This window comes from Lissotriton helveticus, chromosome 4_1 (genome assembly GCF_964261635.1).
Source record: "Lissotriton helveticus chromosome 4_1, aLisHel1.1, whole genome shotgun sequence".
Classification (NCBI taxonomy): domain Eukaryota; kingdom Metazoa; phylum Chordata; class Amphibia; order Caudata; family Salamandridae; genus Lissotriton; species Lissotriton helveticus.
Window position 1 is genome coordinate 1,606,143,750 of NC_136063.1, and position 27,676 is coordinate 1,606,171,425.

The window sequence follows — 27,676 nt, forward strand, 5'->3', positions numbered from 1 at the left end:
CTACAAATTAAATTACGTGCACCAACACTCAGTTCCAGGGCTTCACCAGGGCTTCATAATGCAAGCAGGTTCACAATTGCTTTATTTTTAATTGAGACTTGCACTGTTCTCAGTCATGATTAGCATAATGAAATAGAGATGGGAAGAGGCGGAGCAGATGCTGGGCTAGATTGCATAATTGATTTGCTCACATGCAGCATAATTTGTGCATGGTCATTTGTGCTTCTGAATGCAGCAATGCCCAAATATTCTTTTTTTAAATCTTTGCGCTCAAACATTGCAAACAAATCTTTGTGAATTATTGCGTTAAGTAGGACAAAGACCCTGATTACACCTGGGGTGGAAAATGGCATGCCCTCTGCAAGCAAGGGGTCAGTAATATGCGTTGCGTACAGTTTACTACAACTGGTACTTACCAGGTGGGATAAAGTTTGCATCACCCAAATAAATTTCGTCAGGTAAAATCTCCCAAAATTTAATGTGAGAAAAGTCCCAGTTCATACTAGAACAAGCAGATTTAGTTGTGGGAAACACCAAAATCTACATGCTGTGCCCGTTTTTCAGGGCTTGCAGGAAGCTAGCGCTCTATATAGTGTAAAAAAAAAGAAGTACACTGTGCAGTGAATCCAGGGAATCCCTAAATGGTACACAGAGGTAAAAGCAGAGAATTCTAATGCTCTTTTTGTGGTAGTGGGGATGAGCAGTTAGGCTTATCAGAGGGTAGTGTTAAGCATTTGTTATACTCACAGAGGCAATAAATAAGACACATAATCAAGAATAAATCTGAGACCAATTTTTTAAGATAAGCACTTTCAGAGTTATGATTTTTTAAACTTTGAAAAATATATTACTTTTGTGCGCAATTATGCACCATAGGAATCAACAGGGAAATGGAGGAAAAATGCATGTCGTTTTAGGTCAATATCGGGATCAGGTCTAAAGTTCCAGCAGGAAAAGTTTGGGAGCGTCCCGGATCTGGTGGATGCAGAGTGCTAAGGGTCTTGGAAACTAGTGCGGAAAGACAAAGGGGGCAACTTGAAAAGGCACTGCACCAATGGATTTACAGATAAGTCTAGTGGGTCTCCTTAGAGGGAGGAGGTTGTAAGAGCTGGGGGACCACAGGAGCAGAGCTGGTAAGTCTGTGCTGGGGTCGGTAGGGCGTGTGCAGAGCAAACAGGTCAGCTGTGTGTCTTTAGGGTGGCAATGGTCAGGAACGGGCAACTTGGAGAGACGATCTTGGGACAGCTGGGCCACTCAGGAAGTGGGTCTCATGTTTCGTGACATCCCTCGATGGGTGCCTGCTTCTGGTGCTTTGGGAGTCTGGAGTGGACTCTTCTTATTGGTTTTTACCATTGGGGGTCCGGTACCCTGAGTATTAGTACGCCTTGGCTCCGATAGGTCCTAGTGCCTCCAAACTTGGTGAGAGGCAGATCTGAGTGTGGAAATAAAGGGAATGGCCCGGCTATCCAAGGGACAGGGTACCAACAGATGTCAAAGAATAAAAATATCCCTTGGGTGGAACAATCGAACTACCACTCATACTTCCCATTCATGCTTCACCTTTACCTATTCTTTCTAACATGCATATACTCAATGGTCCTAGATATAGGTCCCCCCTCAGTTCTAATTATAAACAAACCTGAACAATTCAATAATACAGTGTGTGAATTTATGAGTATCAAATATCAATTAAAAAACATTAAAAACAATACAATCGAATTTTCATTCATAAGCAATAGAACACATTTTACAATTCTAAAAAAAAGAAAGAGACTTGAAATCCGTGATGTAGTATACAATCATCGGTATGTCAATTTATAGGAATCAAAGTCGCAACCCCCAGAATCAAATAGATCCGTTCTGGCATGTTGTTCCTTAAATTTAACTTGCAAAGGATGTGTCCACGCGTTTCGGTGTGTTGCTTATTGTGCACCACCTTTATCAAGACTAAATGTTCTGTCTCTTTCGTAACCCACAATTGAACAAATGTTATCTAAACAAAAATTAAAAAAGATAAAAACAAAATTACACATCAGATATTCGAAACTGTTCAGGCTATGCTATAAAATATTATTAAACAATGACTGTGTGGAACTAATCAAATTGGATTCATTATTGTTTTACATTGCTTTTAAAAACCTAGTGCTAATTGTCCTCTATTCATTTGCAAAAACAGATGGATACTCTTTTCTTCTAAAACACTACTATTGTATGGCTACATATGATACACATGACTAATCTTGTTCCCCAAGACACAGTATCACCCTACTTTTGGTTCACAAATTTGAGCCCACTTCGCCTACTGTTACCTATGTAACCATCAGAGCCTAATTCTAAACATTTTCAGCCATAAATGTTCTACTCAGAATATTGAGCCCACTCTGCCCAACATCGCCTATGTCCCCACTAAGAAACCAGTTGTTCAACATTTTGAAACCATAGATGTACTGCCCTCAAATTTTATAAATGTTTATGACAACATTTGATACCTAGGAAAACCAAAGGAAATGATGGACGGAGCGTTGACAATACAAGCACTCACCCCCAGTCAACTGATCTGGGTTTAATCCATCACCCTTCTTTAGCCCACTCTGCCACCCCAGTTCAGACATGGCCATATGCAAATCAGTCTGACCCTGTGCCTCATGGGAACAGTCCAGCCCAAACTGCCAAGCCATGCCTTCCCTGGACCGGAAACAAGCTACCGAGCACCGGTTTCTGGCATTTCAGCCGTCTTCAGCCCGGCTTGCTTGAATCCAGTGGCAAAGTGAGCAAGGGACTCACGTCTGAGCATACCCTGCCAACTTATGGCGAACAAAGAAAAACCAAAGGAAATGATGGACGAAGCGTTGACAATACAAGCACTAAACCCCAGTCAACGGATCTGGGTTTAATCCATCACCGTTCTCTAGCCCACTCTGCCACCCCAGTTCAGACATGGCCATATGCAAATCAGTCTGACCCTGTGCCTCATGGGAACAGTCCAGCCCGAACTGCCAAGCCATGCCTTCCCTGGACCGGAAACAAGCTACCGAGGACTGGTTTCTGGCATTTCAGCCGTCTCCAGCCCGGCTTGCTTGAATCCAGTGGCAAAGTGAGCAAGGGACTCACGTCTGAGCATACCCTGCCAACTTATGGCGAACAAAGAAAAACCAAAGGAAATGATGGACGGAGCGTTGACAATACAAGCACTCACCCCCCGTCAACTGATCGGGGTTTAATCCATCATCGTTCTTTAGTCCACTCTGCCACCCCAGTTCAGACATGGCCATATGCAAATCAGTCTGACCCTGTGCCTCATAGGAACAGTCCAGCCCGAACTGCCAAGTCATGCCTTCACTGGACCGGAAACAAGTTACCGAGGACCGGTTTCTGGCATTTCAGCCGTCTTCAGCCCGGCTTGCTTGAATCCAGTGACAAAGTGAGCAAGGGACTCACGTCTGAGCATACCCTGCCAACTTATGGCGAATAAAGAAAAACCAAAGGAAATGATGGACGGAGCGTTGACAATACAAGCACTCACCCCCAGTCAACTGATCTGGGTTTAATGCATCACCGTTCTTTAGCCCACTCTGCCAACCCAGTTCAGACATGGCCATATGCAAATCAGTCCGACCCTGTGCCTCATGGGAACAGTCCAGCCCGAACTGTCAAGCCATGCCTTCCCTGGACCGGAAACAAGCTACCGAGGACCGGTTTCTGGCATTTCAGCCGTCTTCAGCCCGGCTTGCTTGAATCCAGTGGCAAAGTGAGCAAGGGACTCACGTCTGAGCATACCCTGCCAACTAATGGCGAACAAAGAAAAACCAAAGATAATGATGGACGGAGCGTTGACAATACAAGCACTCTCCCCCAGTCAACTGATCTGGGTTTAATCCATCACCGTTCTTTAGCCCACTCTGCCACCCCAGTTCAGACATGGCCATATGCAAATCAGTCTGACCCTGTGCCTCATGGGAACAGTCCAGCCCGAACTTCCAAGCCATGCCTCCCCTGGACTGGCCCTTGGCCCGGGCTTGCCCATGCGCATCCCGCGCTGCGGGAGACCTCGCCCCTTATGAACGCCTCCTAGCGCTCAGTGGTGCGGTTCGCGACGTGCTCACCGCACAGGATGTTGGGTGAAGTGGTTTTTATTGGCTTTAGCAGGTTCAGGCAGTTTCCAAGCGTCATGCGCCTCCCCAGCAGTGACCCAGGCAGTGGCAGCAGGAATCAAATGGTAAGGACACCAAATACAAAAAAATGGGCTCCCACGCTGCGGGAGCCCTCGCCCCCTTATGAATGCCTCCTGGCGCTCAGTGGTGCGGTGTGCGACGTGCACGCCACACAGGATTTTGTGTGATGTGGTTTTTCCGGGCTTAGTAGGCTTTAGCAGGTCGAGGCGAGTTCAGGCGTGCAGGCGGCGGTTTCCAAGTGCCTTGCGCCTCCCCAGCAGTGACCCTGGCAGTGGCAGCAGGAATCAAATGGTAAGGACACCAAATACAACAAAGTGGGCTCCCACGCTGTGGGAGCCCTCGCCCCCTTATGAACGCCTCCTGGCGCTCAGTGGTGCGGTCCGCGATGTGCTCGCCGCACAGGATGTTGGGTGATGTGGTTTTTCCGGGCTTGGTAGGTTTTAGCATGTCGAGGCGAGTTCAGGCTTGCAGGCGGCGGTTTCCAAGCGCCTCGCGCCTCCCCAGCAGTGACCCAGGCAGTGACAACAGGAATCAAATGGTAAGGAAGCCAAATGCAACAAAGTGGGCTCCCGTGCTGTGGGAACCCTCGCCCCCTTATAAACGCCTCCTGGCACTCAGTGGTGCGGTGCGCGACGTGCAAAGGACGCCAAATACAACAAAGTGGGCTCCTAACACGGTATCGCCAGTATTCATTTTAATATTGTTCAGTTGCTCCAGAATAAATAGTTCCCGTCAAGGAGTTAATACTGGCCAATTTTTTATTCACTCATTTTTTTACTCATTCACAAAAATAGCCGCTCCACTGTAATCAGGTGTCGCAGCACACCCGAACGGCACTCGGTTGTTTGCGTGGGACACCGATGATGAAGCATGTCACCAACTAGGTTGGTGAGTGAGGGGACTTCTTAAAAAAGGACAATTTTTCCTTTTTTCATCTGCAACTCCTGTCTGACTTCAGAAACATTGCCATGTCTTTTGGGTGTACCCCTTCTATTGTTTTGGCTAGCCCACTGAAGGCAGCATCCGTGCAAGATTGGGCCCAGATTTATCAACTTTTGGTCTAACGCAATGCAGGAAAACAACTTACTGCATCAAATGGAGAGAGCACAAATGCACATAATTACTAACATATAATGCGTTTCTGCTCTCTCTTTGCACTGGCTTCCAAACGCCATCTTGGGCACCCTTGCACCATGGTGCGGTGGTGCCTGTGTTACTGCTAGAAATGCAACACCTTCCTGCACAAAAACAATCCCCAGAGGCATTTCCTCTTTCTACGTATGCTGCAGAATGTAAAAAGAGGAAATATTGAGGAGATATAAACATATTTCTCCTTGTTACGCCTCCCCTTGGAAGGCGCAGCTTTTTGAAGCATTCCCAGGTTTACTAGACTTAGTCAATCTGGGAATGAGCAAAAAACGTGGCTGGATGCTTGGGAACACCCACACTCTACCCATGATATTCCTTTCCCACGCAGAGTTATTCAAGGCAGTACCATGAACTACCTTGCGTTACTCCACATTCTTGTTTGTTTAACATATGATCCTGCCTTCTTTCCAAAGCTTTAATTTGACGGTTTTCAGATCAGAGAACAATTAAGGGGTCCATTAGGATGACGGGTGGACAAAGTCCGCCCATCATCCTATCGTGGAATGGGACCGCCCGCCAGTAGGGCGGGGGTCCCGTGTTTGGCATTAGGATGCGGCCGCCACAGTGGCGGCCGCATCCTGCATTCATAACATTGTGGCGGGCGGTGCACTCTGCACCACCTGCCACAATGCTATGAATGAATGCATGCATTTGCATACGCAATGCGGCAGGCACCGCGTGGTGCCTACCGCATTGCATATGCCGGTGTGCACCCCCCACCCCTCCTTCACCTTGGGGGCCCCCAAAGTGAAGACCGCATGCCTTTCGCTGCCATGAAAAGGCATCTGTTTCCCCCCATCATAATATGGCAGGCGGTGTCTGTTAGACACCACCACCATATTATTCATTTTCCGCCCCAGCCGCAAGGCGACCGGGGGGGAAAAGCGGCGGACGGTCTTTCCGTCCGCCGCGGTCCCCCCCGCCATATTAATATGGCGGGGGGGAATTAGGGAAACAGTGTCGGGCGGATTGCCTCCACCAGGCAGGCGGTGGCTACCGCCAGTCTGGCGGAGGTAATCCACCCGACATCGTAATGGGCCACTATGAGTCTAGGCTTTCTGTTAGAGACAGCAAAGACAATTTTAGATACTAGTCTTCGAAACAATTTTGGGATTATTCATGTAATCCCTAAATCAGAAACATTTCTTAGTATTTTGAGGTATGGCGTCTTTTGAAGATATTAGATTATATGAATGTGCAATAGGTTTGCACTGACACAGACAGCTATGAGGGCAAATATATGGGACTGTGTTTATCGATCAAAGCTAACGTTCTATCATTTTTGGACCTTATTTTTATCAAAGTCCTTTAAAGAAGAATTAAAAAATGCATCTGAGGTGGGCAATAAATGTGAGAAAAAATAAGGCATTTAAAAGTGTTGTAGCTCATCCTTCATAGACCAAAGACCCCTTATATACGAGTTAGTCTGGAAATGGCATCATAGGAAAATGGTTGGTCAGTGGGGTTTCAAATTCAGCCACCAAGTACCTCAGTCCCCCCGGGAAACGGCCAATGGTAAAACAGGCCTGCCTGGCCCTGCTTACATACTGCTGGGAGCTTCTTCCGAAGTTCATATTGAACAAGTGCGCCTAGTGCATTTTACGTAACCTTAATCCAGAAATAGGGATTAGCAATGCTACATAAGGACCAGTATTTCACTGTAAACATATTCTGTCATTCATTCATCAGGTTTCATTCATTCAAAAATACAAAAAAATCTAATTTCTTTCTTTATTCGGCTATAAAATAGCCATAAAAGTACATTATTAAAATAATACTTCTTTTATTTTTATTTTTATTTTTATTTTTAGCTGTTTTATAACGCGCTCTGTTACTACCAGAGTATCCTGGCGCGAAAGGAGAAAGCAAGCAGGTACAATTAGTCTAATAAGCAAATCTAAAAAGATGAGTTTTCAGTGCCTTCTTAAAAGGTACAAAATTCTGGATTGATCTCAAAAACAATGGCAGAGTGTTCCAGGCAGAAGCCGCAAGGACAGCAATTGACTGGCCTCCAAGACGCACTCGCCGAAAGCGAGGTACGCTCAACAAATTATGATCAGCTGAACGTAGAGATCGAGTGGGGGCGTAGCGGCTAAATATTTTCTTCAGATACGAAGGCCCATGGTCGTTGACTGCTTTAAATGCTAGTGTCAGGATTTTAAAAGTAATCCTTTGTGATACTGGCAGCCAATGTAGTTGTTTCAGATGGATTCGTACACTTTCTCTACTGGGCACATTGCAGAGGAGTCTCGCCGTCGCGTTTTGAATGATCTATAATCAGGCGACTAGAAAGGCTGGGGTTCCGCTAAGAAGAGAGTTGGCATAGTCGAGCCGTGATAGTATTAAAGCCCTCGCGACAGACTCTCTTGCCGAAGAGGGGAGATATGGAAAGAACTTGCTCATAGCCTTAAGAGACCCAAAGCACACCCCTGTAAGTTTCTTTATGTGTGCCTCGAACCCCGAATACAATACATATACATAAAAAACATAATATTTCATGAGTCATTAGATGTTTGAAACATTGGAATGTGAGAAAAATAGGTGAATAATCTAGCATTGTTTTCCTAGAGGATACAGAAGCTTGAAGGAACATAATTATGCAGCAACAAGTTTCATAATCAGACAGAGTACGTAATAAGCAATATGTCTACATAAAAGATCGTATATTTCTGACTCTAAGAAATTGCTGAGTATATAACGTATAAAAACCACAGAAAAAAAAGAAAGTGCAGTATATTTTGTTTCGAGTAGTTGTTGCATGGGCTTGTCCTCAATTCAAGCCCTTGCTGGTACCCACTTGGGAAGCATAAAAGATATTTTATCGCTCCAGCTGCTTTTCATGTTGCATAAGTAATCTTCGCTGGGCTCCCCTAACTTAAAATGCAGATAATCTAAAACACTACTTTTCTTACTCTTGGCCCATAATCTGTTTGCTTCAGCTTTCTCCAGTAATAAATGCTTCACCTGCTTCCTACAAGCAGCAGTCTGTGGCTCTCTTACCAAAGACTTATCTATTTGGCCCACGCTTTCTAAGGATTTTTTCACATAGGCACCCCAGGGGTTAGAGAGGCCCTTATCGCAGGCCAGACAATCGCTGACTATGTTTTATGTTAATGTGTCACCTTCTGAGCTCCAAATGGATAGCTACAGGGTGGTCGGGCGACTCTGAATAGAGTCGCTCAAATAGCCTATGCCCAGCTCTCTGTGGTAGATGAAATGGGAGGAAGATGCTGGAGCTGATACTAACCTTCTCAGGAAGCAATTCTCCTCCCTCTGGAGATTTGTAGGAGCACGCAGTCCCCATACCCCGCACCATAGGTTGCAATCGGAATGCACTGTGCTAGATATATTTGCAGTAAGGGTTTCAGGGGCCTTCCACCCGTTGATGTTGGCAAACTAAGCAGTGACCCGATGGACCTTAAGAATTTGACTCTGCACTGTGCTATAGGATGCGCGCATGAACCTGAAGTACTGAAATGAATTCCTAAATAGGTAAAAGTGCTTGTGCCTATAGTAATATAATATCGTTTTGTACGCTTTGGACCACAGGACATTAAAAACTATTTAGTAAAAGTTGTCGACAGGTTAAGATTTGCAATAAAATTCACAAAAGAGTGAGTTAAAAGTCGCAAAGCTTTAGGGGTCGGGCAATTAAATAAGCATCATCCACGCATAGGAAGGCAGGAAGTGGAATACCACATACTAGGGGTATGTCGGAGGTGCTCTTAATAAGTTCTGCTCTCAACTCATTTATACACAGAATAAACAATAATGGTGCTAATTCGCATCCCTGACGGACCCCCGGTTACTGGTGAATTTGTTGTACACTTCCCCCTTTCTTCTAAAATGTACACGGGTTGTGGTGCCTGTGCATAAAGATATGAACAAGTGCACTAATCTGGCATAGTTTTGCCCGGTTTATGCAATGAAATGCCATCGTTAAAATCCATAAAGGCAAGAAACAGTTTGATTGTTTAGTCACAGTATACTTCCCAAAAATCAGGCTTAAATTTAGACATAGCTCTACAGTTCCTATGCCACTCCTGAAACTGCACTGACAATCATTTAAAACATTATTCTCCTTAACCCATTCAAATAATTTTATTTTACATTTCTCTCCCCAATATTTTGCCGGAATGGCAATCAAAGAAAAAGGTTGATAGCATCTAGGTTCCAACGTATTACCTTTAAAAAAAATTGGGACAATGGCCGAGGAGGTCCAAGAAGAAGAGATCGAAGAGTAGTTCAAATTAGTATACACATTTGTCAATACGGGGGCCAATAAATGTATATTTCATTTGATGGTATCCATAGGACACCATCTGGTCCTGGGGCCTTCTTGCCTTCACTTTCTCTAATAGCAATCTCTACTTCCTGTACTGAGAAGACTAGGGGCTAGATGTAGGTGGCCCAATACCGGTCGGTTACGGTGAAATTTGTTCAATTTCACTGTTACCGACCTGTATTTAGTCATTTAAGATGTAGGGAGGATTCGTTATTAAGGAATCGGTAAATACCGATTACTTAATACCGATTCCTTATGGCCTTGCATTTAAGGAATCAGTAATACCGATTCCTTAAATGCAATGTAGGTAGCACTTAAAACAGTGCACCTCAGCCTTAAGGAATCGCTATTTACCACCAACTCCAAGTTGGTGGTAAATAGCGATTTCCATTCAAAAAGCACTTTTTTGCTTTTTGAAGCCATGCCCTTGGGGCATGGATGTGTGCCACATGTGCACACATGCACATTTCAGGTGTGCAACAGTGTGTCCTTTGGACACCCTGACACCCTTGAAATACCTCCCGGTATTACCGATTCGGTAATACAGAATGTCGTCACATTCATGCCTATGGGCTTCCAAGCCCATAGGAATTAATGGGTAGGTATTCGTTATTACTGTATCTCAATTACCGAATCTGTAATAAAGAATATTAAGAATTCGGTAATTTTTACCAAATTCTTATCTACATCTGAAATACTGATTCCTAAATACCGAATCAGTAAAATTCAGTACTTAGGAATCGGCATTTTCCAGTTACCTACATCTAGACCCAAGTGAGGTGGTTCTGCCTCTTACCAAGGCCTTAAGGGAGTCAGATCCTCATCCGTGTAAATTTATTTAAAATGAGATACCCACTCCTCACCAATTATATGACATCCAATTGTCATTCCTCTGCAGTCAAGAGAGCGCATCGTGGTCACTGCGTTCCAAACGTTTTTACTGTCTCATGTACTGGCAGTGACAGTCAGTGTGGCACACTGTTGTGTGATAACTTCAGCCCTTCTTTTGTTTGTAACTGCTTTATATGCCTTCCGCAAAATGGACACTAAAGCACGGTCCCGGGTTTCAGTGCTTACAGCTCTTCTTAGCTGGCAGTTCGCGAGCGAACACTCACGATCAAACCAACGATTGTTCTAGACATCTGGTATAGCAGGTGCTAACAAGTAGAATTTCATTTAGCTGCAAATGGCCACAAAATCGAGGACTAATAATTGCCATAAGTGTCTTTGGATAAGCAATCCATTACTAGCTGTGAATTCTCACCCAGCAGCCTGTTAACACATTTTACGGGATCCGCCATCCTCCATCGAAGCCTGCAATTATTATTCGCTGGAATTAAATTAACAAGGCCAGGGATTTCATGGTGTGGCACCCTATAAGGCATTTACAGTGATTCCAATTGGGTTATGATCCCTAAAATCTGTGCCAATAATTGTGCCATTATTCAGAATAGACCTCAGATTATTATAAATGAAAAAGTAATCAATAATGGAGGAGCTATTCCTCCCTCTAAAGGTGGGTAAGACCTGTGAGTCATTCCTGGCCCGCTCCAATATATTGTTTAGTGCAAGGGACACAACAAAAGTCTGTAGTTCCCTCCCCCTTTCGTCTACTCTTCCAGCGGGCGTTTCCCCTCCCCTTGCATTATAGCCTGGAAGTCTAGCATTAAAATCATCCCATAAATAAAGATTGAGTTCCTGGCCCCATTTTGATTTCTTCTCTACCTGTGTGGCAATAAATGAAAATAAACCTGTGAATTTTGAGTTTGGCATGTGTATAAAATTATTATTATAAAATGTTTCACTTACTTAATAATGTATGGAACGTGTTACATTTTTATGGTTGGTGGAATCTCGAAGACCTAACTCCCTATGACCTAAGCCTCTGGGATAACCCAGTGTTTGGCTGACAAAGGGCACAGGAGAGAAGTCGCTGACCAGGACAGAAATGACACACTCCTACTGCATAACCTTCCGAAAAGCAGTGACTCGTAGACAAGAGCACACATAACAAAACAAATAACTATTCTAACACACAGAAAAAGGACTTGTACCCATCATTTCGTTTGAAGGTGTGAAGGCCACACTCCACTGCCCCGTACCTGCCAAAGACCACAATCCAGCCTGTCCCCCTGCCATGACACAATCCCAGGCACCTGGGGACTCATAGGCATTTCCTGCCAATGATTTTCCTCCATTGGAATTACCGTTTACTCTGGGGGTGGAGGAGCTACAAGGGCATTACAAGTAGGGTCCTACTCCTAGGGCCACCTTAAAACAGAGAAATTGCCAGGAGAATTGGAAGTTCTGGCGTCTTATTTCTCAGAAAATTACTCTCTGTGTCTTGGCCTTTCACCGAGAACCGCAGAGTTTCCTTGGCTCTCATAAATCCAATTGGTTCTTAAATTCGTGTTTCTGGCTGATGGACTTTTAAAGAGACCCAGTAGCGAGGTCTCAACAGGATAAGAGGCCGTATATTTGGCGTGTGTTGCCCACAAAAAATGAACGAATTTGTTGGTCGGATAAATGAGGTTTGTATGCAAGTACAGCCGTTCGCAATATGTTTTTGCGTTACAGTTTGTCTGGGATGTCTGAGTATTAATTTTGATTCATCTGCAATATAATTAATTACAGCAGCAGAAAGTATGAAACAGAAACTCGGTTTTCAGGTTTAAATGTGTTTTCCTACTCGCACCTTTTCCAGTGGCATACAGCAGGTAAACACAAAGTCCCATTTCCTCAAGTCAGTTTGCATTCATCTCCCGAGACAGCACTACGTATTCCCTGCGAAGCATCATTCGATTCCAGTACATTTCGGGCCATTAGTCCAATTTCTGAATTTGACTGTCCGGTATGTTTTATCTGCGCTGCATTACAACATTGATAGAAAAATAAATTTCCCAGGAGTAAGTGAAGCAAAATGAATGAACTACATGGCATAATTGACTGCATCATATCAATTGATGTAATATAAGTCACGGATGAACTAATATTGTTAGTATATAATCATTTGAGGTGGGCTGACTCACACAGACTTACTAGGAGCTGGACTTCATCACCAACTCTTGCCAGAGTGGAAAGCAAAGCCAGCCTTTTATCACAAACATATGGCATACAGACAGAAAGAGAAACACAGTCAGATGGACAGGCCGGCAGGATGGATGGGTGGGTTTGGGTGGATGGATGGCTGGCTGGATGGATGGATGGATGCCAAGTTCCACCTTCTCCCCAGTCTACATACCAAGAGCATGAGCATAGTAGCTCTGCTCATCTTCGAATGAGCTCTCTCAACTAACATCAGTGTAATACTACGCAGACTGTCACTTTAAAAGTTCACAAGACTTTAACTACCTTCTATTAGTAGTGGTCGGTGGTGGGAGTAGCAGCCGGGGGCGGTGACGAGGGGAGGGGCAGGGGCAGAGTGGGGAGTAGTAATCTATGGATTACTGAAGATTACAGGTAAGTAAACATATAAATAAATAAAACTAATTTTGTTGCGTGCACTGCATCGCATTTGGGGATGCAGTGCGCACAACAAAATTTGTTTTATTTATTTATTAACATCGCTGAAAAGCAAGCGTTAAATGGAGAAATGTTTTAATTTTCCCTGCTTTTCCGACTTTGCATGTGTTTTCCGACTTTGCTTGTGTGCTGCACTGTGAAGCACACATAAAAAGTAGAAAAGGTTTTTCTACTTATCTAAGCACAGTAATTCATACAGAAAGGACACCCTTCCTGTACAAAATCTATGCTAGACTTGCGCACACACTAGCTCTATAGCTATAAGATGTGTGCGTGGTGCTCGGCAGCTGATATCAGTGCCAACGCTCGGGAGAGGGAACAAGCAAGCCGTTTCTATGTGAATATGGCGCTCTCCTGCTCCCTTCCTGTCACGCATCATAGCATAGCCTTTTGGGTGCTGTGTTGCATTGCGTGATTCCTTTCAGAATCTGGGCCAGCCTTTTTTACACTTCACTGTAAACCGACATCTCAGACGAGTTCACACAATGACACTGTAGGAGTTTGGCTTAGTATATGGTGCACACCTATTCAAGTGATTATTCAAGTGATGCACCTTGCACTAATCCAGACAACCCTTATGGTGATTTTAGTGGTCTTTGATAACCATAGAAAGCTCCTCAAAATGGTAGCTGTGGAGAGCAGTCTTCAAGGCTTATATTGAAGGAGTGTAAAGCAGTTTGCTTAACAACTTTAATCAATGGTGCAAGTTAAATGAAAAATATAAAAATAAGTCTATTTATTACTTATTACACAAAACTTATTAACACATTGGTATATCTCCTACCCGGAGATATCAGCACAATACACAAGAATACTTGGCAATAATCAGGAAAGTAGCACAATATACACTGGTCTCCAGTGGGAGACTTAATCATATATTAAGAAAGTGGATGTGAACTGCAAAGGAGAGCGGGACTTGGAGCAGAAGACCCAGAAGAGCTGGGGATATAGGAAGCCACCCAAGATAATTAACCAGGAACCCCACGGAGGCTGTGTGCACAGTGGGAACACAGCCGTGTGCCCAATGCAAGTCAATAGAGAAGTTGCAGTTGCAGTTTTCAAGAAGAAATACCCTTCCCGGAGGACCCCAAAGAAACCCTTTGGAAGACAGAAGGTTGGAGAGCCAGGCTGCTACTGGGAGTACCAGGGGGTCTCCTAAGGAGCCCCCAGTACATGGATCATACTTCCAGCACCGGAATCAGTGTTGGGGTATGATTTCAACATGTTTCATACCAAGCATGACTGGGTTCAGTGCAGCCACTATATAACAAACATATAGCAGCCACTATATAGACAGAGATCTTGTAATGACTGGTGCACACTATATGTCTCAAAATGGCTACCCGCACTTACAAAGCCTGGAGAATCGACCTTTTGAAAGGTGAGCCATGGTGTAAACAGGGAAAGTGTGATGTACTTTTGATACAGTCCCTGTTGTTCGATTTCTTACTACAGCAACAAAAACATCTCTAAGCTCAGAAATGCACATGCAAATAAATGTGAAGAAGAGTCTCCAACAATAGGTCACATTTATGTTTAATTCTTTGTATTGGGTTAACAGCTAGCATGACTGTGCAAATTGCAAAGGGTGCTCATTCAGGGGCTACGTAGTGCCCAAGCAGCAGACCTGTCAAGGGTGCCAACAAATAATACAAAAATGTGAGAAACAAAACCGCACCCCCGCCCCCTTCCCCCCTCCCCTCACCCGTTCACTGTGGGTAAAAAGCCTCGGTTGGGGTAATGATATCCCAGTGTTGCTGTGTGGTCGGTTGAGGCAAGGTGTCAGGTGCTGTCAATGGCAAGAGGCGCAGGTCTCTAGGGCATGTGAGTTTACTAAACTCCTGGGTGAGTATGGCCAGGAATGGTTGCCATAGGTCTTCGAAGGTCAAGCCTTTCCCTCCCAGTGTAAGGGATATCTTCTCCATCCCTAAGATATGCCACAGGTGCTGGAGCCAGCCAGTGCATGTGGGAATGCAAGGTGTCTTCCAGTGGGTCAGGATATTTTGAATGGCTGTGCCCAAGGCTGTGGCTATCTGGTGTCCTCTCTGGGATTTGAGAGGTTATGTTAGGGGGTTTGGCACGCCCAGGAAAACATATGCAGGGAATGTTGGTAGCTCAGTGTCTAGATGATCTACCAGGATGCACCAATGTCCTAGTTTTCCCACAGCCTCTCCAACAGTCCCGGCTCTGAGTGGGGTCTACCACATGGATACGCTCAGGGGTGTAGTACAGTAGGTGACAATTTTAGTTAGCGTTTTAGTGAGGCCCATGTGCCTGGCCGTGTGCCTCGCCCTATAGTAAGCCCCTTCCCTTTCTTTGCTACTGAGTGATCTACCTAGGTCCATCTCCCAGCTTGTGATGCGAGCGTTGTAAGTATGTGTGTAGCGCATGAAGAACATTTTATAGAGGTCTGAAATTAGCTTCTTGTCTGATGTCTGATGAGCCAACGTTCATAAGGAGTGAGACAACGCTGCGCCTGTGATTTATTGTCAGGATGGAGTGCCCAATATCGGCGTTGCAGGTAGTGCAGCCTTTCTGATTGAGGGATTCCGTATTCAGATCTGACTTGGGGAAAGGAGATCACTCGCGTCTCATCCTATGGGTGACCCAAGGCACTGCATTCGTAGTGCGCCAATGTGCAAAGACAGTCGCACCTAGCCCTGGGCTGAATTCAGGGTAATCAAAGAGAGAGGTGAGGGGGGAGGAAAATGTAGTCAACCCATGCCTAATGCTGGCCTAGTCCCATGTCGTTAGAGTGGATCGTGTGATAAGAGAAGCATATAGGTTAAGAGGTCTATGTGGCTTCTTCAGGAAGGGGATCTTCCTGAGCGAGGTGCCCACCACTGCACGATCCTGGAAGAGCCAGTGTTTCTCTGACTCAGTGCGGTTCCATTCTACTAAGTGTCGTAGCTGTGCAGTTTTGTAGTAGAGATGAATGTCAGGAACCCCAACCCACCTTCGTTATGTGGGAGAGTGCTAATGAGTTTCTTCATCTGTGGGTTACGGCCCTGCCATATGAAGTGGGAGAGTTACGACTGTACTCGGTTCAACCACCCCACCAGAGGTTGTAGAGAGAGCGTTTGGAACAGCTATAGGATCTTGGGCAAGATGGTTATCTTAATGGCCGCTATCCTCCCCAGCCACAAAATAGTGTAGTACTTCTGCCACCTCAGGTCCGGACAAATTTGATTACGAAGCCTGGCGTAATTGACTGGCTATAGTTTGTAAAGAAGGCGCCAGGTGGATTCCCAGGTATGGAACCGTGTTGCCTGTCCTCTATTTTGGGTACTGGCGCTGGAGTTACGCCTGTGTGTGTAGAGGTAGTGAGAAGTTGAGAGCAACGGACTTGTCAACATTAACCTTGAACCCCGATGCCCGCGCGAAGGAGTCGAGCTCCGTTAAGAAGGCCCCCAGTGTGACAGTTGGGTCAGAGAGTGTGACCAGAATATCGTCCACATATAGGCTTATGGAGTGGACATCTCCAAATCGAATTCCAGAGATTGGGGGGTGTTCCCTAACTCTCTGCACCAAAGGCTCCATGTACAGTGTAAAGAGAAGCGTTTACAGGGAGCACCCCTGCCTTGTGCCTCTGCCTATGGGGAACAGTGTCTAAGTGTGTCCGTTAACACTGACGGTCGCCGTGGGGGTATGATAGCAATTCAAAATTTGTGTCCTCTTTTTCTCGTCAAGACTAGTGCAAGTCATCACCTGTTCCATATAAGGCCAGTGGACCCTGTCAAAGGCCTTCTCTGCGTCGATGGTGAGGAGCATGAAATCCCCTAGGAACCGGGATGCCTTCTCGATGAGGTGTAGAACCCTCTTAGTGTTATCGCTCGTCTGCCTATGAGGGATGAATCCCTCCTGGTCGGGATCAATCAATCCAGGCATGTGAACTGCTAAGCGACGAGCCAAGATCCCGGTATATAATTTCAGAATGATGATCAGGAGAGAGAGGGGGCGGTAAGCCCCACAACTGGTTTTGTCCTTTTCAGGCTTAGGAATAACCACAATAGTGGCTTCGCGCATCGATTTGGGGATTGCTCCCGGGATTGAGAAAGTATTAAGCATGGGGGTAAAATCCGTTCCGCTCGCGGATTTTGCGGATTTTCGGTAAATTCGCAATCCGCGAACTCTCGCGAACTTGCCGAAAATTCGTAAAATCCGTGCGAAGCGGATTTTTTGCTTGGTCGCACTTGCCAACTAGAATACTATACAATTTCGCGGGAGTAAACACTTGCGAACACGTAGATGCGGCGGGCAGCGACAATCTCGCAATTGCGAGATTGCAAAATTTGCAATTTCGCACAAGAAATCCACCAGCAGGCAGCATAAACCTTGAAAATTATGATTTTTATCAGAATAACTCCTCAGGTTGACATTTGCCTGCACTTTTTCTTTGCAAGGAGTCCATTTTGGGGGGTGGGGGTGGGAGGAAGGAAGTGCCCCACAGTCTCCAACTTCCTGTTCCTGTCCACCAGGCTCCTCCCAGTGCTTTCTTAATGTGCTGGTCACTTTGATTTGGATCTTGACCTGGAAGGATTACTTGTTGTGGATGCTGCTGGATATTTGGATTTTTGCAAAACTGAAAGCACTCAGCAGGTGCAAAAGTTCAATCTTATCATTAGTAACCATTCCCTGTAGTGCTTCCTGAGGGGCCCCTTCAGAGTTCATTTGCCTACTTGCAACTATTCTATGACCCTGCTCTGACCCTCACAGCAGGCTCAGAGAATAGCTACAAGTATACAACAAAGGTCCTGTTAAAAAAATTACACTGCAACAGAAAGCAATTACAGACAAAACTGAAAGCACCCAGCAGGTGCAAAAGTTCAATCTTATCATTAGTAACCATTCCCTGTAGTGCCTCCTGAGGTGCCCCTTCAGAGTTCAGTTGCCTACATGCAACTATAGGCCACAAAGGTCCTGTGAAAAAAAAGTGCACTGCAACAGAAAGCAAATTACAGATAAGGAAGCAGGTGCCAGCCAGACTGGAAGTTTAAATTCAGTGACACATTAATCAACCCCAAATTAATTCATGTCAGTTGAAGCAGGGCAGGTGTGCTTGCTTTTTTACACCCCCATAATCTACAGTGATAAACCAACCAGAGGGTGGCATGGGTGTACCAGAGGGTGGCAGTGGTGAAACAGAGGGTGCTGTGAACCTGTGATGATGAACCAGATGTAGAAACAACATAGTCGCGGCCGTTGCGAGCCGACAAGTAAGTTCGCAATTGCGAACTGGTACAGAACCCTCGCGAACTGACAGAAATCCTTGCGAACACAAAAAAAAAAAAAACCGCGAGAGTTCGCGGATTTTGCGGATTGTGAATCCGTAAATCCGCAAGTTCGCGGATTGCCAATTCGCAAAATCCGCCCATGCTTAGAAAGTATTAAAAATCTTGGTGAGCAGCGGAGCCAGAGTAGGGCAGAATTGTTTATAAAAGGCCGCAGGGTAGCCGTCCTGTCATGGGGATTTAGCTAGTTGGAGTTTGCAGATGGCCGCTACGACCTCTTCTATCTGAATGTCTCCCTCTAGTTGCTTCGATAGCTCCGTGGTTAAGGTGGGGCGGTGTGCCTCTGCTAGATAGGCAGCACTATCTGAGTCCTCCAACTTCTGTCCCATATATAGCTGGGAGTAGAAGTCTCTAAACATTTCAGCTGTAACTGCGTCCTCTGTGGTTAGTCTCCCCGACTGATCTTGGAGTTCCTGCACCCCCTGTGCCTGCCAGGCCTCACGGAGTTGGTGGGCTAGCAGATGCCCGCATCTGTCCCCCTCGCACATAGAAAGAGTGACGTAGCCGTAACACTGCATATTCCGCTCTATCCGGATCTAGGGCCGCTAATTGTGCCTAAGCTTAAGTCAACTGACGCCAGATCCTAGGGGCCCCTGTCCACTGGTGCATTTGTTCCAATCCCCTCACTTTCTGTGTAAGTTCCTCCCTTTTCTGCCTTCCCTCCGCGTTGTCCACCACCGAGATAGCTATGAACTCGCCCCTGATCACTGCTTTGAGTGCCTTTCATTGTGTAACTATTAAGGTGTTGGAGTTGGCATTGTGCAAAAGGTAGTCATCGATGGCGCGCTGCACTTGCTCAACCACGGCGGGGCATTGCAGGATGGCGTCCTGGAGACGCCACTGCTGTTGGGGCCTTTGAGAGGGTGGAAAAGTGAATGCGGCTACCACGGGGGAGTGGTCCGAGAGAGATGTCACCAAGATGTCCACCACCGATGTGAGAGTACGGAGGGCGTCAGAGCCCAGCAAATAGTCAAGCCTGGCGTACGTTTTATGGGCATTGGAGTAGTAGGAGTATTCTCTAAGGTGGTGATGAAGACACTTCATAGGTCTACCAGGCCTAGGTCCTTCAGTCTAGCCAGCCCTGCAGTAGAAACCGCGCCTGCCTGGCCGAAGCGATGTGACGATCTAGCCAGGGTATTGTCAAAGACTAGGTTAAAGTCCCCCCCAGCAGTATCTTGCGCTCAGATGTTGCTGTGGCCTCCATTAAAGCCTCCTGGAGAAAGCGGTCATGGCACTCATTTGGTGCATACAGGGGTCCTACCACCAGAATGTGCCCCCCAAGGAAGAACTGGTAGGTTAACAGCCATCCCCTAATCTCCGCCACCTTCTGTCCTACCTTCCCTCCGAAAGCCCTGGAGACTACGATCGCCACTCCCGCTGACTTAGAAGGACCAGATGAAAAGAATTGCGTGGGAAACATTCGGGATTTGAGTCTGTGACAGTCTCAGGAGAGTAGGTGCGTCTCCTGCAGCAGACATATGTCAGCTCTGGTGCTCTCTAGGTAGGAGAGTATCGCCCTGCGCTTAATGGGATAGTTGAGACTTCTCACGTTGAGGGTGAGGTTCTTAAGAGTAGTGGGGGGCATCTAGGGGTCTATTGTCAGGCGGTTAGTGTGGGGACCCATGTCTGGGTCTGTGCGACCTGGCTGGTGTGTGAGTGTGTGGTGAACTCTGTGGCTCATGCGGAGGCCTTTGTGCGCCCAGGAACAGTGTACACTCAAACCCAATAAAGAAGAGAAAAAAGGGGAAAAAAGGAGAAACAATTGAGGGAAAACCCTCAACTGAGAACAGAACAACACTACAGACAAAGAGTAAGAGTTCGGAATATAGTCCATCATCCAAGGACGACTGGGGAATAGTTTGTTCAGGGTCCATAGTGTGGGACCATAGTTTTGCCAAGATTGTCTCCCTGTCCCGCCCGCCCGCCCAAATGCAATGAGGGGAAAAGCATGCAAACCTAGCTTGGTGTGCTTCACAATGCTTGTGTCTTTGTCAGCGCCTCTGGGAGGGCCTCCAGGACTGCCTGTTGGCCCTTCATGATCTCCGCTGGGTCTGGTCATTTGGGACGGCATCTGCGACCCTATTGCCTGCATCGTGGTTGGGACTCCCCGGATCCAGGTGTGGGACTGCTGTTCCTGTTGTTGTTGTTGGGGACTTCAGTTCCCAGCAGCTGACACGCTTTAGAGAGGGAGCGCAGCTGGTAAAGTTTGCCGTCCAGGCAGAAGATGAGTCAGAACGGGTGGCGCCAGGAGTAGGAAACCCCTCGCTGACAAAGGTGCGCCGTGACTGGTCTGAAAGTTTTGCGTTTCTGCAAGATGAGGGCGACTAAGTCTTGAAACAGGGTTGGGGTTGGACCCCTAAAGTCCACCGGGTGCCTGGATTTGGCCTTATGAAGAATCTCCTCTTTCGTGTGGAAATCCTGTAAATAGACCAAGATGTCTGTAGGTGGGGCTTTGTCAGAGCGGGGCAGACCCACTCTGTCTATTTTAATGTCTGCGTACGGCTGGTCGCCAAGAATATGATTCTCTTGTGTAGGCGAAGATTTCTCCGGCCTGCTCCCCGGTTTTCACTCCTCTAATCCGGATGTTGTGCCTACGGGAGCGGTTCTATAAGTCTTTGAGGTTGGACTGGAGGTCTACCTGCTGATCGTGGATACGGATGACTTCTTATTTCAGTGTCTCTATTGTTGCCCGTCTTCCAGCTCCCCAGTGTCATCCACGTCAAGTCGGATGTCCTTAATTTCTGACGTGAGGTCGCATTTAACCGTTTGCAGGTCCTCGCGCAGAGTCGTGAAAAGGGACTCGAGAAAGCCTTGTGTGGCCGGCTCCTCCACTGTGCTATCCACCTGCGTTGGGGCGGGCCTGCTCTGGGACGAGTGATCCATTGCGCTTCCACCCTGGGGCCAGGCAAACAGTTCCTTCAGCGTCTTATCCTTCTTCCCTCGAGTAGATGAAATAAATTGGTGCTGGAGGTAGAGGGTCTCAGAGAAACCGGAGTGCGATGGGCTCACCGCCCTGTGCTGGCTGTCAGGGGAGTATAGATGTGGGTCATGGCCTCACCAACCCCAAGGACAGCCGCTGGGCCACATCTCTTACTTGTGTGTTGGGGTGTCGGTGTGAAGGCTCTCAGTACTGCCAGCCACTCTCCAGGTGGGAGGCACCAGATCAGCCCTCCGAGCAGAGCCTGTCTATTCCGGGACCATATAGCCTGGTTGCGTTACGAGGCTGCCATGTGCTGACGCTGTGTGGGGGTACAGCAGGTGTAGGCATGGGCTCCCTCCGCTGAGGCCTCAATGTAGGTTCCATGCCTGTGAGCACAATGGTGCGGTGTGGTGCTCAATAGTTAGTGCAGACCCTCAGCGAGTGGGGAAGGGGCTGCCGTTGGAGTGCTGTGTCCACTCGAGGGGGTGAGTGGGGAGCCACGTAGCACGCCCACAAGCCGCACCTGATCCTGGTCAGACTGCCGCTGCAGCCACCGAGCCCAGCTCTCAGCAGCCGCCTCTACCGACAGATGCGCTTACGCACCCGCTCATCCATTCCTCGCTGTCCTCGGCTATGTCGCCTGATCCTGGTTGTCCTGCTGCATCGGGGAAGGGTCCAGAGACTGATACTCTGTCGGCCCAGTCCCTCTCCTCGCTACCACGTGCTTCTGTGCCTCTCTTTCATTGCGGGTATAGTCACCACCATGCGATGTGCGGGTTTCAGGCCCTCTGTCCGTGCTCTCTTCTGTGAATCATCAGCACCCTGAACCAGGCATTGCTTCACTGCTCCACTAGACTCGGCTCCGGTCCCCTTGCTTCGCACTGGCCTCCTAGCACACGTGGGCTGTGATGTACGTAGTGCGCCTCGCACCACGGACGGTCATCCCAGGCCGGGATCCCTCCCTGAATCCCACCTACTGTGCTGCCATAGGCTTGGTTAAGTCTGCTCCACGCCCGACTCTCTCTCTTGTCAAAGTCAAGTCAAAACAGCTTTATTCAGTGTAACTAAATCACCATAAAAGCATACTGTTCAAGGAAAACAATTACAATTGTAGACTTAAAAAGATTATCTAAAAATACATACTCGTTAAAATTAAAAGAAAAACAGCATTTCATTGACGTACAATATAACATTATAAATAATTGATTACTGGATGATGAACAACAACGGCCTTTATTATACAATATAAAGTGCTTAGTGCCTGTAGAAATATCACTGTTACATATTGTCATCTAGTTTTTCATACAATAGTGCATCTAAATGTGCATAGGCCTTTCTTCTCTTTATTGCCTGGAGGATGTACAAAATAACTGCCTTCCAGATTTCCTGATTTTCCAAACTGCATATAAAATTAAAAGCATGTTTGTAATGAAAAAGCATTTAGATCAAAACAGAGGTTTTAAAATGAATTTCCGGATGTCTTTATAAAAACTACAAAATAATAAAAAGTGCAACGTGGATTGGGGGGACTTTCCATTACATTGGCAATTTGTGAATGTATGGCACCACTTATCCTGTTTCTGGAATGCTATTAAATAATGAAAGGTGCCAAACTTGAGCCTTGTCAAGTAAAATCTATGTTGTGTATTTCGCACCTGTATTAGGTAGGTTTGTGTGCCCCTTACAGATGGGATTTCACAATAGGATTTTACGCTTTGTTTTTGGTTGGCTTCCGCTTCTCTAGCACATTCCATAGCATGCATATAACTTGTCTTCAGATCTTTTCTACTAAGGTCTAAAATAGCTGCTGGATTCTGTTTATCTGTTTGCACCTTACAGCGTGCCAGTAGAGTGAATGTATACTCAAGCCAAGGAATTTTGCTACTATAGTCAATGATGAGTAGTCTAAAATTAGATCCTTTGTGAATTTGGACTCATCTTTGGCCCATATTCCTTGCCAAACAGTGAGACCATCCATATTTATTAAATCAGTTAAGAATAGTACGGATAATTCTTTATGAATAATATAGTTTGGAGAGGAACTGGGGACTGCTAAAAGTCTTTTATAAAAGGCATTTTCAAAGGTTTGTAACGGGGCAGTATTAACTCTCCCCCATAGTACAGCCCTGTAGCAAACACCTATAACACTTTTGCTACGTTACAAGATGAGAATTTCCCGTATGGGTTTGTTTCCTATTTTGGCACAAAACCTTTAAATGCCCTCAGTACTTCTTAAAAATTTCAATTTACACAGTTCCATGTGAGTATTCCAAGTACCATTCTTATTAAAAGTCAAACCAAGATATGAGAAGGTTGAGACTCTGTCAATGGCTACCCCTCCCACATGATGTTGTCTGTTCTTTAATTTAGAGCTCCCGCATCTCATAAGAAAAGTCTTTTTTTAATGAATCTGTAGGTCTTCTTCAGACATGAACAGGGCAAAAGTGTCTTTTAAACGTTGCAGACCGTTAAATGTTCTTGATAGCAAGACAGCGTTGTCTGCATAAAGAAGGACAGGGGTCGGGCGTGCCCAAACATTTGGTACATCTGCAGATACATTTTGTAAAAAAGGATCTACATTATTGATATATAAAGAAAATAAAAGAGGGGCTAAAACACAACCGTGCCGGATTCCACGTGTTACTCTAAAATCTGAGGTACATTCCCCCGTGATGCCGTATCGCTCTCTGGAAGTTAAAAGAGAGTAAATCTGGGCTAAATATGTTATTATATCAATAGGGGCAACTAGCACCTTCAGTGTCTGCCATAATTTGGCATGATTAACAAGATCGAAGGCGCTAGTAAGGTCAACAAAACAGAGATGCATGACCCCACCTTTAGCTAGCGTGTACTTCCCTTTTAATAGCTCTAGATTAATACATTGTTCCACCATCTCAAAACCCTTTCAGAATCAATGCTGGGCCTTGGTCAAGATGTTATTATCATCGACCCAGTTTTCTAACCTTTCCAGCATTATTCTCCCCATCAATTTGGAGGTGGAGTCAAGTAGAGATATGGGTCTGTAGCAATTTGCCTTCCCTCAGTCCCCTTTTTTAAATATCGGTACAATTACACTTTCCACCCACGATGCAGGCAGTGCGCCATCAAAAGTGGCATTAAAAAAATTTAAATCCATTCTCTCTCCTTGCGTGGCCTGCGCAGCCTCCTGTCTCTGGCCGTGGGCCATGGCGTCTGCCCGCTGCAGTTGAGGTCGGGTGTAGCGCCCCCAACCGCTCACCTGTATTCCATTGTTAGGGAGGAGGGAGCCCGCTCCAGCCTGCTACTAGGCCTGGCCGCGCTGAATTACTAGGCCCGGGAGCAGCTCCTCCAATGAAGGCAGGCCTTCGTGTCTGCACATGCCGGAGGCATGGCCGGCGCCGTTCACGCCTCCAGTAATCACCGTTAGGCCAGCGTTGTCTCCCCATGCTCTTTCTGCCGCTTAGTCGATCTGCTGAGCTGCGCCGCCGGCACCTGATGAGGCCCAGCCATGGGATCCCCCCATCCCTTCCGAGTCTGGCTGCACGCGGCGGTTCTCTCGTCTCTCCCGGCCACGACTCTCATTGCCGTCTGCTCCCGGCTCCGGAGTTCCACCATCCTGTGCTTCAACGCTGGACCTCGGCCGGCTGTGTTAAGCCCGGTGCTTCTCTGAGTCTATCTCCGCCTATGTCTGTTCTCGGTGCCCGGCATGGACCCCGGGAGGTGCAGTATAGGAGCAACGGCGGACGGGAGTAGAAGAATCACCGTCCTAGCTCTCAGCCATCTTGGCCACGCCCCAATAGGTCATGTTTAAAAAAAAAGAAAAAACAACTGTATAACTCCTTAGTAAGGGATTCTCCTGAATCTAGTCCTCTCTTTTCTCTGGTGAGCGACACAGCTATATGAAGTACTCCTCTTACACATTATATAACTGCAGCAGCATCGTTGAAGAAAACCTTTCACATTTACTAGGTCTTCTTTTTATAATGTTGTACCCAAACTAGGAAACAGCAGTCTTTCAACAGTTTCTGTAGTTTAGAAAGATATGACACTGATTTGCACCTATGCAGAATCTGACTTCAGTACCAGTGCAAACTTGCACCAAAAGGCATTGTCCCTACCTTCACCCACACTTATCCCCCACTTATGATGCTGGCTCTAGGTTCACTGCACGCATGAGATGCATGTGCAGCAGATACATTGTGCTCCGTGCAGCAGGCACAATTCTCTCCTTTCTTTTTAAAAGTGAACTCACTGGCTGTAGTGTGGTGGCAGCTGGCAGGGGATGGGGTGGCAGGGTGGGGAGCGGGAAGACAAAAACTCCACTTACCTTTTGCTGCCAGCCCGATGTCTCTCCCCTTCGGTCCCTTCCGCCACCTTCTCCTCTTCTTCCATAGTGGAAAGAAGCTGGAAGCAAACAGGCCTCCTCTCCTAAGCCAATCACAATGCTGCAATGCAGTGTTGTGATTGGTCTGAGCGACGTTGTTCGACGCTAAATGTGGGATTGTGAGGCTTTGCATGTTCCTCACCAGGCTGTGTAAAGCAAGCCTGGTGGGGAAGGTGCAAAGTGCGCAGGACTGTTTTGCCAGCATATATCCACACTTTGTTAATGTTCACAATCAACATAGGCCGCAATGCAAAACCTGTCATTCAGTGGCATTACTGCTGTATTTATTTTGATAACTCATATAGAAGAACAAGAAAATGTGCTCAAGTGATCAAACTTGTGAGATTTAAAAGGAACCAAATGTGTATATGTGCAAATTCAGGCAACGGATCATACAGTTTCAAGTAACTAGTATGAAATTAATTAGTCAAAATTCATAACACTATGGGGCATATTATCAAGTAAGGGCATTACATTATCGCCGCTTTTATCGGCAGGAAACTGCCGATAAAGCGGCGATAATGGGCTTGATAATATGCTCTATGAATTCCAATTGAAGCCCATGTCAGATGTTTTCACATCTAACATGGGCTTCGATTGGAATTCAAAGAGCATATTATCAAGCCCATTATCGCCGCTTTATCGGCAGTTTCCTGCCGATAAAATCGGCGATAATGTAACGCCCTTACTTGATAATATGCCCCTATATGCTTTGAACACATGAAAGTGTTTTCATAAGTCCAAATTGCCCGTTGAGTCAACGTTGTTTGATCTAAAGTCAGTTAGAGGATCATCTGGAGGACAATAGATTATTGAGCAAAAGTAGAAATAGAAGGGATTCAGGGTCCCATATACTAGACCTGATGTGGGCTGAAAAAAAATAATGCGGTCCGCCAGGAATCCACAGACACAGTTTGGGAGATAAAACCATCCAATGGAGAATCCAAGTATGGTCAGCACTTGATGCATGAAGAAAATATTGTGATACAAAAGTCCTGCAAAGTTTAGTGTCCCCTCATCACTGGGAAGCAGACACTGAACCCTGAAGTTTTTAATATAGTGACTTGAAAGTGGCCTTTTAAGGACAGGGAAATTAGAGACAAAGATCGGAGAATGGCAGAGGTCATATGGAAAGTAAAAAACACAATTGCTTTGACCTGATACTGCTTCTCCTATTATCAAAATATGTGCATTGTATCTGCATAAGATATGCTTCATCTATATGGTAACAATTGGACATCATTGGTAGAGGTGAGGCAGTGCATACCCAGAGATTTCTGGGAGCTGACAGGTGTTGGGTCATGGAGAGAGACACGATTGGATCAAGTGATTTGTATCCTATGGTGTCTATCTTCGAAAGGTGTATAGTAGAACAACTGGATATTTGGTTGTTTGTAGAGGACTTGCAGTTAACAATGCTTCCAATGGTGGATGAAAAGATTAACCCATCAACAGAAGCATTTAACTATTGCCAGAGAATGGGCAGAAAAGCAGGACATTGCTTAAACAGACATTATGTCAATTAGAGGTTTCATGCCTTTGGGAATAAAACGGTGCCAAGGATCATATTCGATACATCAATCACCAAAAAGGATAATGAGCCGAACTACCTCAAACAGAGTGTTTAAGCTAAAGGAGAAAACCAAGATATAGGTAGGAAAATGTAAATACTAAGGGCCAGATATCCAACCGTTACATTTTGCTAAATGCAAATTGTGATTTTTAATGACTTCACTTTGCGTCGCAAAATGAAATGTACTAATGTGTCTTAGGCACATTTGCAATTCCCATTAGGTTGCAAATTACCTGCCTCACCAATATTCATGAGAGAGTTGCAATTTGCGACCCATTGGAAATAGGCAATAACACAGGGATGGCAGCATGCTGGGGACAGCAAACCACCCTGTCTGTGTTTGCTTTTAAATAAAGCAACTTTTTTTTTCAAGTGCACCCCGTTTTAATTTTTAAAAAATG